This window comes from Macaca thibetana, chromosome 1 (assembly GCF_024542745.1).
Source record: "Macaca thibetana thibetana isolate TM-01 chromosome 1, ASM2454274v1, whole genome shotgun sequence".
Taxonomy (NCBI): domain Eukaryota; kingdom Metazoa; phylum Chordata; class Mammalia; order Primates; family Cercopithecidae; genus Macaca; species Macaca thibetana.
The window spans coordinates 121,632,228-121,648,278 of record NC_065578.1 but is presented as its reverse complement, the minus strand read 5'-3'; the positions used below and the strand labels follow the sequence as shown (position 1 = coordinate 121,648,278).

General features: G+C 35.2%; 1 pseudogene; it reads left to right on the top strand.

Moving 5' to 3' along the window:
• The first annotated feature begins 270 nt into the window (after positions 1 to 270).
• On the top strand, positions 271 to 15,450 carry LOC126952077 (olfactory receptor 10R2-like; annotated as a pseudogene).
• The last annotated feature ends 601 nt before the right edge of the window (positions 15,451 to 16,051 follow it).

The window sequence follows — 16,051 nt, the reverse complement described above, 5'->3', positions numbered from 1 at the left end:
TCTAAAATAGGAAACCAACTAATTTCCTGAGTCTATTGCGTAGTTTATCTATTTGGCAAAAAAGCCTTGAGGAGCATTTTTCCCTTGGATCATAGTTGCTAATTGAGGGAGGGCAGAATGTGTCAGAAGCAATGTGGTCATAGCTCCCTAGGGTGCTAGATAGTAAAATTACCAAGCAGGCATTGATGCTAATGTGAACCAGAAAAAAAAAAACCCATTAATTATACTCATTAAGGTTGTAGCTGATCCAGCCCATATAGAAAAGGCACAATGACCACTTTTCTGGGGAGTGAAGTAGTAAGTCATTTGTTGCTGTCTTGAAAAATTTTAAGAGACTAGCAGGAAGATATATAATATATTGGGAGCATGCTAGTTTTGGCGAATTATTTGGACTTTTCCTTAAAGGGCCTGGGCCATGATTAAGATACAGAGCAACTGCATTCCTCTGTACCCCAGGATTCATATTTTAAAAAATGTGAAACTCTCTCATATTGGAGATTTGGTCTTTATTCAGTGGACAGCTTGAAGAAATTAAATTATCTAAAACCTTAGGACATAATTATGTCATTTCAAATATCTTAGCTAGTTATGCCTTTTATCTTATGTTTAATTCAGAAATTGTTGAGATTTTCTTCGAATTGCAGTTTACAAATACATGACAGCGAAGGATTGGAAGGTGGTAATAGGAAAAGTAGCTGGATGGGGAGACAAAATAACGCTCAGGTTGAGGTCTTAAGGTCAAGAAAAAAGAACATTAGAGATATTGCAGAATGGTCAAAAAGGCTACCCTTAGCATCAGTCTTAAGAAATGAAGGAAGAAAGGAAGGAAATATTTAATTAGGGCTTCTTGTAATTCTGGGTTATGTTTTTTACTTACGCTGTCCAATCATCTTTATAATAACCCATATTACAGAAGAGAAAACTAAGATTCAGGAGGATTAATTTATTTGCTCAAAGAAAATGCTGAAATAGGAATGTGAATTCCGTCTCTAGTGCTTTCTTCATAACAAATTTTGATCACTCACTGGAATTATCTTTACAAACTACATGAAAAATACGTACAAATTAGTTGCAATGATTTATTTATGTATTAATTTGTTCAATTATAATTTTGTCAGATTTTGAATATTTGTTCTTGCTAGAAACTCTGATGCTGATGTGGTTAGAGAGATGTATATAAGTGTTTGGTGCATGGCACAGAAACTTTTGTCAAATGAACAACATAGTCTTTGACTTCTAAGAGCTTGAATTGTACTAGGTAAGAATGATCATTTTATAGAATGATCTAAAACGTAAGAAGTCCTAGAATGCATGTTTCACAAGGGCAAAGATCTTTGCTTTTTTCACTGTTGTATCTCAAACACCAAATATGATGTCTCAGATTTAGTAATGTATACAATAAATAGTTTTTAAATTGAAATAGTGCTTGGAAACCTGACTTACAGGGAAGTCATTTGAACGATTAGAAGATCTGCCCTAACACAGGAAAAGGCTCTTTGCATGTTCAATGAACTATGAAGTTCCATATGATTAAAACATTGGGATAAAATCTTGGAGCTGGAATAAATATTTGTGGTGTTGTAAGAGATCAAATTATCAACAGCCTTTTTCCTTGTCTTTCCTTCCCTTTTTCTTCCCTTTCTTTCTTTCCCTTTCTCCCCCTTTCTTTCCTTCCCTTTAACTCCCTTTTTCTTTCCTTCCTTCCCTCCCTCCCTCCTTTCTTTCTCTCTTTCATTCTTTCTTTCTTTTTCTTTCTTTCTTTTCTTTCTTTCTTTCCTTCTTTTTCTCTTTCTTTCTATCCCTCTTTCCTTCCTTCCTTCCTTTTTTCTTCCTTCCTTCCTTCCTTTCTTTCTCTTTCTTTCTCTTTCTTTTCTCTCTCTTTTTCTTTCTCTCTCTCCCTTCCTTCCTTCCTTCTTTCTTTTCTTTCTTCTTTCTTTCTTTCTTTCTTTCTTTCTTTCTTTCTTTCTTTCTTTCCTTCCCTCCCTCCCTCCCTCCCTCCCTCCCTCCCTCCCTCCCTTTCTTTCTTTCTTTCTTTCTTTCTTTTTCTTTCTTTCTTTCTTTCTTTCTTTCTTTCTTTCTTTCTTTCTTTCTTTCTTTCTTTCCCTTCCTTCCTTCCTTTTCTTCTTTCTTTTTCTTTCTTTTTCTTTCTTTCTTTCTTTCTTTCTTTCTTTTCTTTCTTTCTTTCTTTCTTTCTCTCTCTCTCTCTCTCTCTCTCTCCCCCCCTCCCTCCCTCCTTCCTTCCTTCTTTTCTTTTTCTTTCTTTCTTTTAAGAAAATTGGAATTTTGCAACATTTGCAGGGATTTTTTAGGGTTCTGAGTTACAAGGTACTTGGTTAAATGTAAATTTAAACGTCCCTATGATTGCCACTTCTTAGTTGAACTGTTTCAACACCCACCTTACCATTTATTCTCCTCTCCTCTCCCATCTTCTCCCAGCTGTTCTCTGTGTTTGCAATGCCATGCCTCCCATTCTCAGGCCCCTCTATCTCTGCTGCCCAAATCACTCTGCAAAATAATCTCCTCCAATTGCCCTTCCCAAGTCAACAGGGGTGGAGGTAAAAATGAAAAACAAAATGAAACAAAACAAAACCCTATAGCTTCCTACTTTGAATAAATTTGTTTCTTCTAATTTCTCCCTTCAGGCTGGATACAAGAAAGGAAAGGCAAACAAAAATAAAGAGTGTCATAATATATTTATTTTTTAAAAGAAATACAGATTCTTTTCAGATTCCATAGTTCTGGCTCTAGAGAGGAATCAGTCATGTCAAAAACACCAGATATGGGTATCAGGGGGCCTGGAGAGAAAAGAAAATTCATTCTCCAATAAAGATATTATGAATCAGTTGGTCAGCTCATTGAGTGTGTATTCTATTTTCATAGTTCTGTCTGCAAGAAAAAGTACAAATATATTTTAATTGACACCTAGTATGCATGTGCACATATACAAATTGAAATAAAATATTCACTTTAAATAAGGACTACTCAGACTGGGTATGCTTTATTCTAATCTTCTCTTCTTATATCTGCTCTCCATTTAAATTTAAAAACTGCTGAGGTAGACTACTAATTTGATTCTATAGCCTCAGTTATGTAATAAACATAAAGTTTCAAAATTACTGTCTTAAAACATATTTATCTATAAGAGAAAAGAGACCAGTAAAAAAAATAATAATAGTAAAGAAAATAATGCCATTAGATAGAGCACTTCTTATGTAGCAGGTGCTGTTCTCAGAAGTTTACATAAATTAATACACTTAACATTAATCACAGCCTCTTTCATAGATGAGACAACTACATTATAGCGAGGTTAAATAAGTTGTCTAAGGTTACACAGTCACCCAATGGAAGAACTGGGACCCAAAGCCAAGTTACCTTCCTCTAGATTCCATACTGTCATTCAATACACAGTAATACTGCCTTTCTTAAAATAAGTACTATTAGTTTGTGTTACGATTTTCAAATTTTCGTTATTATAAATACATTTTTACATATAAATCTCTACGGGCAACTTTTAAGAAATAGAATATTGCAATAAATTAGATAAATATATTCAAGGATGTTGATATATTTTGCTAAATTTCTTGGCATAAACAAGAGCAAATTATATTTTTGAGACGGAGCCTCGCTCTGCCGCCCAGGCTGGAGTGCAGTGGCCGGATCTCAGCTCACTGTAAGCTCCACCTCCTGGGTTTGAGCCATTCTCCTGCCTCAGCCTCCCGAGTAGCTGGGACTACAAGCGCCCGTCACGTCGCCTGGCTAGTTTTTTGTTTTTTTGGTTTTTTTTTTGTTTGTTTTTTTGGTTTTTTTTTGTTTGTTTTTGAGACGGAGTCTCGCTCTGTCGCCCGGGCTGGAGTGCAGTGGCCGGATCTCAGCTCACTGCAAGCTCTGACTCCCGGGTTTACGCCATTCTTCTGCCTCAGCCTCCCGAGTAGCTGGGACTACAGGCGCCCGCCACCTTACCCGGCTAGTTTTTTGTATTTTTCAGTAGAGACGGGATTTCACCGTATTAGCCAGGATGGTCTCGATCTCCTGACGTCGTGATCCGCCCGTCTCGGCCTCCCAAAGTGCTGGGATTACAGGCTTGAGCCACCGCGCCCGGCCTATAATCTTATTAGTAAACTTTTTGTTACTTGTCATATAACACCACCAGTTAATTTGATAGGTGTAAATAATGTCTCTACTTTACTTGAAATATACTTCAAGTTAAATTATATTTTTAACATAAATTTTTACATGTTTGACGCATTCTATTTCTATTTTATAAACTGTATGCTTATATCTATCTGCTTCTTCAAAGTTTGTTATTTTCTCCATCACTTTGTAATAAACTTTTTATTAATGAATTTATTTGAAGAATATTTTTGGTAGTTTCCCATTTGTTGTTTGCTTTCTAATATTTCTAATGGTGCCATTTTTGTAAATATTTTATTTTATACAAATTGTTGCTTAATACTGCTTGATAATATTCCATTATTGTGTAAGTTTAGCTTTTCAAATTTTCTGTCCAGTAATACAATGTTTTCTATTCTTCAATTTTTTTTGTATTTTATTAACATATAAAATAAATTTTGAACGTATGTGTTGAAAATTTAAACTGATATTTAAAATGTATTGAAGATGTATTTATTAAGTTACTACTATATGTCAGAAAGAGTTTAGACGGCATTGAGATGTTTTATACTTTAAAAATAATTAAATTTTTGTTTAGGTAAATAAGGTATAAACTTTCTTCTGATAACTGCTTTAAATTTAGCCCATATAGTCTAATATATATAGCTGACATTATTTTCTAGAATTTATTTTATTTTACATTGAATTTTCCCTTTGCCCCAACACTTGTTTAATAGTATTTTCAGATTATCGTATGGTCAAGCCTGTAATCCCAGCACTTTGGGAGGCCGAGACGGGATCGAGACCATCCTGGCTAACACGGTGAAACCCCGTCTCTACTAAAAAATACAAAAAATCAGCCGGGCGTGGTGGCAGGCGCCCGTAGTCCCAGTCACTTAGGAGGCTGAGGCAGGAGAATGGTGTAAACCCGGGAGGCGGAGCTTGCAGTGAGCTGAGATCCGGCCACTGCACTCCAGCCCGGGCGACAGAGCGAGACTCCGTCTCAAAAAAAAAAAAAAAAATTATCATATGGAAGAGCTTTCAAAAATATGATTTTCATAGATTTTATTTTTATTGTTACTGATCAATGGTTTTGCTCAAATGTACAGATAGATTTTCCGTATTCTTTTAAAAATTTTAAATTAAAAATTTAAAATAATTAAACTTAAAAATTAATGTTTTAATTAATGCTTCTTTAAATGTATAGGATAAATGTGTAAGATACATTTTAGTCTTTGCTGTTTTTGATCAATGTTTATGAGCACTTGGATAGTCATGAATATGAATAAGATGAAAGGGTGATGGATCATTTAAATGTATAGAAACAAATATTTTATTTCATCGCATTCTGACTGGTGTGAAATGGTATCTCATTGTGGTTTTGATTTGCATTTCTCTGATGATTATTGATGATGAGCATTTTTTATAAGTTTCATGGCTGATTGTATGTCTTATTTTGAGATGTGTCTGTTTATATCCTTTGCACATTTTAAAATGGCATTTATTGTTTGTTGCTTGATTTAAGTTTCTTATAGGATTCTGAATATTAGGCCTTTGTCTGACACATAGTTTGTGAATATTTTCTCCCATTCTGTAGGTTGTCTGGTTCAATATATGAAAATCAATAAATGTAATTCATGACATAAACAATTAGAAATGAAATTCATATGATCATTTCGATAGATGCAGAAAATCTTTCAATAAAATCTAACATCCCTTCATGATAAAAGCCCTCAACAGACTAGTCTTTGGGGAACATATCTCAAAATAATAAGAGACATCTATGACAAATCCACAGCCAACATCATATTCAACAAGCAAAAGCTAGAACTATTGTTCTTGAGAACTGAAACAACACAAGGATACCCATTCTTACCACTCCTATTCAAGGCAAGAGAAAGAAATAAAAGGCATCCAAATAGGAAGAAAATGTCAAACTACTGGTCTTCGTTGTTGATATTATTCCATATCTGGAAAACTAATTTAAAGGCTCTGCCAAAAGGCTCCTAGACATAATAAATGGCTTTAGTAAAATTTTAGGATACAAAATCAATCTAAAAAAATCAGTAGTATTTCTATACATCAATGTCCAGGCTGAGGGTCAAATCAAGGGCATAATTATATTTCAATAACCACAAAGAAAATAAAATATCTAGAAATGCACCTAATGAAAGAGGAGAAAGGTCTCTACAAGGAGAACTACAAAACACTGCTCAAAGAAATCAGAGATGATGCAAATAAATGGAAAAACATTCCATGCTCATGAACTGGAATAATCAATATTGTTAAAATGGCCATACTGTCCAAAGCAATTTACAGATTCAATGCTATTGCTATCAAACTACGAATGTAATTTTATCAGAATTAGCAAAACTATTATAAAATTCATATGAAACCATAAGAGGGCTCAAATAGCCCAAGTAACCCTAAACAAAAAGAACAAAGTCAGAGAGAAGTATCATACTAGCCAACCTCAAACTGTACTGTAATGTTACAGTAGCCCAAGCAGCATGGTTCTGGTGCAAAAACAGATACATAGACCTACGGAACATAATAAAAAAACTTAGAAAGCAAGCTGCACATCTACAACCATCTAATCTTCAACAAGGCTGACAAAAGAAAACAATGGAAAAAGGACTCCCTGTCCAATAAATGGTGCGGGGATAACTGGCTAGCCATCTGCAGAAGAGGGAAACTGGACCATCACTTTTCACCATATACAAAAATTAACTCAAAGTGGATTAAAAATTTAAATGTAAAACCTCAAACTCTAAAAATCCTGGATGAAAACCTGGGGAATACTATTCTCAATATAAGCCTTGGCAAAGAATTTTTGGTTAAGTTCCCAAAAGCAATTGCAGCAAAAACAAAAATTTGTAAGTGGGAGCTAATTAAACTAGAGCTTCTGCACAGCAAAAGAAACTATTGACAGAGTGAAGAGATTCTTATTTTTACTTGTTAGAACCTGAGAGGAGGTTTAGGTGCAGTAATTAGAATAAATTTCATATAAGCTAATTTTATTTAATGGGATTCTACCTGAATAAAAAGTATTCTTGTCTTCTCTTATACTAACATTTAATTAACGGTTACTAGAAAATCAAAAGTATACTACATTGCTTTGACTTTTTACTGCAGAAAAAGCTATTATAAGTTTCAAACCTCAATTTTCATTTTTTCATAAACCATATACAAAGTTTTTCCTAAAAGCAGTTTATGATCAGAATTCAATGACTCTATAACAGACCATGTTTTATTTAAGGCATGCTGGGCTCCATGTGTGTCTATAGATAAAGATGATGGATAAGGAAAGAAGAAAGGTGATAAGGATAATTCTAGTCAATTCAGAAAATACTTATTCTGCATATAAATACAGATAATTATTCACAATCTGTTTGCTTATTTTTCTTGAATGTCTACATTATCGTTGTTCAAAGTGGGGAATAAGTGATATTAACCTAACTCAATCCATCTATATTGAGCTCAACAGGACCTGTCTCCCAACCCTCTGTTCAGGTATATAATATCTTCTTTTGTAAAATGTGTTTATGGTTATTTTAATTATGATTACAAATATAACTGGGCATTATTAGTGGTAAACTTTAAGTTATCAGCCTGAGAATGCAAATAATCAACTTACAATTATTTCTATCAACACTTAAAATTATTTCTATCAACAGTCTTCAAAGAGCTGTGATGTGTTCCGGAAACACTTGAGGATCCTAGAGTAGGACTAAAATGGTGACTATTAAATGGATCACAATGCTCCAAAGGCCTCTATTTAGTGATTAAACTGAACACATTTGGGCAATTCTGATTTCTTTTCATATAAATTTTATAATCATCTTATCAGTCTTTAGAATAAAAGCCTGCTGGGATTTGTTAAGAATTACGTTGACTACATAGACCAATTTGGTCAGAATTGCTCTTTATTTTATTATATCTTTAAATTCATGAACATGGGTGTTCTTCACTTAGTCATATTTTATAATTTATCCCAAAAATGTTTGAGAGATATCTGTGCATATGTCTTGCACTTTTTTGTTAAATCTGACACTAAGTTTTTAAAAATGATATTGTGAATTGAATTGTTTTCTTAATATCATTTTTAGATGGTTTATTGCTTGTTCTAGTAGGCCAAATAACGAGCTCCCAAAGATTTCTATGTTTTAATCACTGGAACCTGAGAATATGTTGGATTATAACAAGAGGAATTAAGGTTGCAGAAGGAAAGTCAACTGACAATAAAATGGAGATATTATCCTGTATTATTCTGGTAGGCTCAAAGTAATCATAAGATTCTTAAAATTGGGAGAGAGAATCAGAAAGTCAGAGAAAGAGGTGTAACTTTGTTGACTTTGAAGACAGAAGAAGGGGACCATGAACCAATGAACATGAGAGGTAGCTAGGAACCGGAAAAGGCAAGTAAAAGGCAATATTCTTCTTTGTCACCTCCAGAAAGGAACAAAGGACTGCACGCCCCAAATTCTGATATTCACATACCTGAATATGTTTTACTTCTTTCTGTCTTTGTAGTTCTTGGCAGAAAACCTCACCATGGTCACTGAATTCCTGTTGCTGGGTTTTTCCAGCCTCGGTGAAATTCAACTGGCTCTCTTTGTAGTTTTTCTTTTTTTGTATCTAGTCATCCTTAGTGGCAATGTCACCATTATCAGTGTCATCCACCAGGATAAAAGCCTCCACACACAGTTTGCTCAGCTGGGGCTATTGGCCAGGAGCCTTGGTTTCTTTCCATATAGATTCTCCAAGGGCTGCCTGGGCTTTCTCAAAACACGGTTGCTAGGGTACAAAAGTGGATGATTCAACACACCACAAGTAGCAGCTACTAGACTTTAGAGACCAGGGTTAATAAATGGATACAGTCTTACATTGATTGTAATTTTTTGGTCAAAGTGGTCACTCATCCTATCTGGATTCAGGGGAAGGAAGCAGCCACTAAAAGTTCCTGTCTGGCTTAATCACTTGGGCTTTTCTCTTACTTTCTCATCCCTGCAGCATCCTTTTAAAAAGATTTTAATTTAATTTGAAGTTATGGGATTCGTGTGCAGGATGTGCAGTTTTGTTACATAGGTAAACATGTGCCATGGTGGTTTGCTGCATCCATCAACTCATCACCTAGGTATTAAGCCCAGTTGCATTCCCTATTTATTCTGATGCTCTCCCCTCCCCACCCTCCACCATAGGCCCCAGTATGTGTTATTCCCCTCCCTGTGTCCATGTATTCTCATTGTTCAGGTCTGACTTGTAAGTGAGAACATGTGGTACATGACTTATACAAGAGCAGTTCATGTGAGCACCTCAGAGAGACGCCCATGCGTATCTAGCATTTCACCCACTTCCAGCCCAGGTGGATGGACTCACTGTCAGAAAGAACCAGTATGTGAACTGAAATGGGGAGAAAGCTGATGGGCTTTGTGGAAACCTATATGAAGGCACTGTCACACTTTTCTCCATAATCCAAACTGTCTTCATATACTGAGGAAATTTTTACCAAATTCACATTATATTCCAGAAGCAAAACTGTTTCTAATGTATCTGAAAGATTCTGCCATGCTAGTATTCTATCCTCTATTCTTTATATCTTCCTCTCTTCTAGCTTTCAGAAATAGGAATGTGTAGCTGCTTAAAAAAGAATACTTTTCTTCAATTTGGAACGAAACTCTAGAGGCACCATGTAGGGAAATTCAAAGGAGATGGTTTCATTGTTGTATATTTTAACAAATGATGCCTGGAGAACCTCCACATTTCTGACTAGAGAATTTCTAAGAGGGAGTCAACTAATCCCCATGAATAATAGGACTTTTTCTTTGGCCAACGAATTCTTATAGTATATTATCATGGTTCCACATGCTAATTAGAAAAATTATGGACAAGTATTGGGCACATGTGGTAATTATCTCCCTGTGGAGGTAGAGAGCTCACTTACCAACCAAGGCATTGAGTCCATGGCTAATGTAAAAAGGAAAGGCCACTGATGACACTCATTGAGGCATTACCTAAAGTAGCCATGGAGAAAGGGCACAGGTAACATTTTTCTGTGGAGTAATGCTGTTTTCTTATTTTGGTCTTGGGAGTTCCTGAAAGATGAAGAAGAACCCTGAGGCATCATGACAAGGAAGACAATTTTAGTAAATTTCACCCAGAAACCTTCACAGAAGTTTCTAGGAGGTGCCTGAGACTGAATAAACTGGCAGGTTACAAGGCTCTAGAACTCTGATTTGAAGAAATGTAAAATTTTAATTTTTATTTAGAGACCTTGATTTTTTTTATTAAGAAGACCAGTGACAGTCATTTATTTTTGTGTCAAATTTTAAAATTGTTGAGTTTTTCCCATGAGCTAGTGATCTGTTTACCCCTAGTTATTACTAATGAAAAAACAGAATTTGTAATCAAATGACAGAAAGAAAAGCTGAATAGTGGAAAAAATAAAGATAAAGATTGAAACCAAGGCCAAAGCAAAGACAGAGACCCAGGATAAGTCTTGATTATTTCAGGGGTGGGGGTAGTATTAGTCTTAGAAAGGAAGAATAAAAAAATTACAGTAAACATACACTGCATGAGGAATACAGAAATGTTTCTCACTTAAGAGGCACATAATAGTGCCTCTTAAGGAAACCAAGTTACTACAAAATAAACTAATTAGAATTATTATTAATTCATTAATAGACATTTATTTATTCCTGAAGTATCTATATCTCATTTATTTAAATATTGGATAAAGTTGAGGATACAAAGGGAATAAGATGAGGCGTTTATCCTTGAGGCTATTAAATCTATTGGAGAGACCAATGGGAAAGAAAAAATTAGATATAACATGTTTTAGACAAGCTTTAGATTACTAAGAAGGGAACAGCAGACCCTCTTTAGACATATTGGAGAAAGTTAGATAATTGATAACTCTAAAAATGGGAGGAATGAGTGGGCCATACATGAAGGGGAAATGATATTGGAGGCTGAGATTTCTCTCTCCTCTCTTTCTCAGTGGAATCTTGAGACACAAAGGCATATAAAGGAAACTAAGTATTTCAGTACAATTCCTGTGTGATGAAAACTTAGAGGATGAGATTGTAAATGTATATGGGACAGAGAATCATCTGTCCTATGATTCAGCTTAAGGAATTTTGACTTTACCTTACAGGTGATGAAGAGTTACTATGCAGCATAATGTGAAAATATGAATTCACTATTTCTACTTGTTAAGAAGATGATCTAGTTACTCTATTTTTCTTCTTTTCTTTTCTTCCCCTTTCTCATTTTTCTAAGCGTTTCTTTCAATCTGTAATGCCTTCCCTTCCAAACTCATGTCATTACCTCTTATTTACCAGTAACTGTAAGCAGTACCCTAGACTGAGTTAAGTCAAATATTTCCATAGTAAATTTTATTTTTGACTATTAGTTTCCACATAGGTTCCAAGGATGAGTTTGAAAGAACAGATGGGGTAGGAGTTATAGAGTAGATACTGAGTAATGTGACCTTACTTCTCTTTCAGGTACACCAATTTTCTTTCCCGTACACCAACTTTCTTTGCATACTTTGTCACTGTTAATATTGGGGATGAACCTATAAGTGAGAAAACACTCCAAGAAAGGATATATGGAAAGTGGAAAGGCATAGATGATGTCTCAGGAAGAATGTTAGTGAGGAATCTGTTTTGGTCAAATGCATGGTGTATATTCTTTATTTATAAGGTTTAGAGATAAGGCCATTCAAAAATATACTGAGATAGAAAATAAAACTCTTGGTTCTCTTCCCGTTTCAAAATTTTATTAAACATTTGCCTAAACAAAACAGCAAATATTGATAGCAATTTAGTTATTTGTAAAGGACTTCAAGCCCCTAAATCAAGTGTTTCTAAAATTAAAATCAAAAGTTTAGCTAGTGAGATAATGGAGGAGACTATTTGATAATCAGAAATGATAAATAATATAGCAACATTTTTTACGGGATTTTTTGCTCTACATTCAGAGAATAATGTCAGAGAGATTTTTCATCCCAAAATGTTGAAGCAGAGTGTTAATGTTACAGGGTAGGTAAATATTAAGGTAACAAGTTTTGAAAATCCCTGGAATCAAATATCATCTACTCGAGAGTTTTGAAATGATTTAGAGAATAAAGTGATATCATTGGTCGTTGATTTTTTTCAACAGGTTTTGAAACACTTAGTATATGTTGGGCATCATTGTATGTGTTCGAGATGCAGTTTCTGTTATCTGGTAAGTTATAGTTTGTAGAGTCAAAGATAACCTTATAATAGTAGTTTGTGGCAAGACAAGTAAGATTCTAGTGACTACTCAGGAAAAAAAAAAATGGTGCAGCATGATTAGGAAGCTGTAGGAAGAATTCTTTGAGTAAAGTCATTTTAAATGAAAAGTAAAAGGAGACCACAAAATTAAAAGCAGAAAAACAGTAAGTATAAAGCAGAGACTATTTCCAGATATAGAAAGCAGTATGAAAAATGACTTGATTGTGTAAAAATTCTCACTGCTGAAGTACATATGAAGGAATCTATAATGGCAGTTATGAGTGAAAAGGTGAAACTGGGAAAAGTGTGAAAGACCTAGAATATTTTATAGATAACTGAGAGTCAGTTGGTTTGGTAATATGATAGGATTTGTTCTATAGAAAGACAATTCTGCTGCTATTATGGAGGATTACTCAGAGTGGAAGAGAGAATCTTGGCAGTTCACTTATAATACTATAGTCCAAGCAAATGACAATTACTTGCAAAAAAGAATAATGAATCCTAAAAGGGAACAAAAATAGATTGAATGTGGAAGATTAGAAAAATGGTGAGTTTAAACATGTAGTAGAAATTTATAGCTTAGATGGCTTAAGAGTATTTTGAAACTACTTATTGAGATACAGAATCTAGATAAAAGAACACATTTAGGCAAGAGGTAGCACAGAATAAGAGTGCTTTGATTAAAATGTATGTAATTCAGTACCAGCAATGATAAATATGTTGGAGGCCTTAGGGAAGGTATCTGAGCCCACCTATTCAGAAATTTAGAGACAGTTCTTTGGAATGACAGCGTTTTGGGCCTCCAAGCCAGGTACATCAAGGATAGGACATAAAACAATGGGCAACAAGTGAATGCTGAAGCAAAACTAAATGATTCTAGCCATGTCTTTTCTGTAAGGAGAAATCAGGCCTATAATCCTGTAAGAGTTTGTAGAGTAATCATAAAGCTAGTCCTAAAACAATAGCAATAGTTCAAAACCAATTTATGTTTAACAAATGAATGCATGAAAATTGGTTATATAATTAGTTGTAAAAGGGAACTGTGCTCTTTAAGTAACACAAAGACAAATGGATGCTTTTCTAGATGGAGAAGGTATTAAAAACAGGCGTAGAAAGGTGAATCATCAGACAATGGTGTTACAGCTTATTCATGCTATCGCTTATTGATATATGTATCAGTAATCAGGATAAAAGTGTGACCATTGAAAATAATAATTAATATAAAGGATTTTATAACATTAGGTTACAAGAATCCTCTCTAGTCTGCAGGGAATATGTTCCAAGATTCCATTGTATGCCTGGAACTGTGAATAGTACTGAACTCTAAATATACTGTGATTTTTTTTCTATAATACATGGCCATGATAAGGCTTAATTTATAAACTAGGAATAGCAAGATATTAACAACAATAACTAATAATGAAGTAGATCAATAATAACATTATATCAGCATCACTACTCTTGCACTTTGTAGTCATTATTAAGGAAAATAAAGGTTACTTGAGCACAAGCTTGGTGATACCATGACAGTTGATCTGATAACTGGACGGCTTCTGAGTGACTAATGGGTAATAGCATATATAGTCCCGATACACTGCACAAAGGGATGATTCTTGTCCTGGGCAGGAAGGAGCAAGACAGTGTGAAATTTCAACATGATACACAGAAGGGCACACAACTTAAAACTTGTGAGTTGTTTATTTCTGGAATTTTCCATTTGATGTTTTTGGATTGCAGTTGACTTGGGTACTTGAAACTAACCTGGGTACTAGAAACCAGTGAAAGCAATACTTTGGATAAGGAGGAACCACTCTATTAAAAAATTAGATGGGATCTATATAAGTCTCCAAGTAGGGGACCTGATGGATAGGCTTTATTTGAGCAAATGACTGTACACTTCCTATGAACTTTTGTCCCCAGATTCACTGCTAAAATCAGCAGCAGAAAAATAGCAGTTTGAATGCATATCAATTTAGAAGATCTTCTCATTACATTTACAACTCTTTTTTCTCTCCCATGCTTGTTGTTTCTCATTCAAACAAGGCTGGCATGGCTACTTTATGAAGGTAAGTCTCCCTGAATTTTAAGTTCCAAAGATCTCTGGGTCTGATCGTATTGGCTTTATTCCATGGGATCAACTCTTCATGGCTAATTCCTCCTCTGTCACTGAGTTCCTACTGCTGGGCTTCTCTAGCCTTGGGAAATTGCAGCTTGTCCTCTTTGTGGTCTTTCTCTGCCTCTATTTGATTATATGGAGTGGAAACATCATCATCATCTCAGTCATTCACTTGGATCACAGCCTCCACACACCCATGTACTTCTTTCTAGGTATTCTTTCTATCTCGGAAATCTTCTACACAATCGTTATCCTGCCCAAGATGCTTATCAACTTATTCTCTGTACTAAGGACACTCTCCTTTGTGAGTTGTGCCACCCAGATGTTCTTCTTCGTTGGTTTTGCTGTCGCTAACTGTCTGCTTCTGGGAGTGAAGGGTTATGATCATTATGCTGCCATCTGCCAGCCTTTGCACTACACTGTTCTCATGAGCTGGAGAGTATGTGGACAACTGGTAGCAACTTGCATTATTAGTGGCTTCCTAATACATCAGGTGTATTAGGTCTTTAGTCTTCCTTTCCGTGGCTCCAACAAGGTCAATCACTAGTTTTGTGATATTTCATCAGTTATCTGACTAGCCTGTGCTGACAGTGACATCAATGGACTGGTCATCTTCATCTTTGGGGTCTTGGTGCTTGTTTTGCCCTTGATATTTATCTGCATTTCTTATGGCTTCATTGTCCACACCATCCTGAAGATCCCATCAGCTGAAGGCAAGAAAAAGCCTTCTCCACCTGTGCTTCCCATCTCATTGTAGTCATTGTCCATTATGGTTGTGCTTCCTTTGTCTACTTGTGGCCCTCAGCCAAATATACATCGGGCAAAGCTAGGCTGGTGACAGTAACCTATACCATCATCACCCCACTGTTGAACCCCATGGTATACAGCCTCAGGAACAAAGATGGGCAGCTGGCTATTTAGAAACTGATTGGAAAGTCTGGGTTTTCTCTTAAGACTCTATAATCAGAATACTTTCTAAGTGTATGGACACCATTAGACCAATTGTGTCATGATTATTTAAATCATGAGATTATCTAGTCTATTTATCTATCTAACTCTGAGGCCTCAGATTAGTTGTTTGACATTTGGGGCCTACATGTTCTATGTATAGCAGAGATAGCAATATTTTCTTCCTGGAGTCATTGTAATTAAGAGAGATTACAAAATATCTAGCAATAAAACATAACTCTCCTCCTCTTTCTCTTCTTCTTCTGGATTTATAGTCTTCAAAAAGGTCTTAGCGGCCAACATTTTTTTGCCCTATATTTGTCTTTTTTGACCAAAATCTCTGATTGTACTCTGTTTAAGGTTATGTCCAGCTTAAAATGAGGTGTCGAGGCCTGAAGGTGGCTTAGATCTAGTGGTATGACATGGCAGGGAAAACTGTACCATATAGGTAATTAGATGATTTAAAACTGGACACTGGTTAGGTCATGACTAAAGCTTTGACTCTTCTCTGAATCTAAATTCTAATACATGGAAAATAGGGATAATGTAATTTTCGTGTTCTACTTCATGGGGGTTTCATTTGTATCTTATAAACAGTATAAAAGAAAGTGTAAAA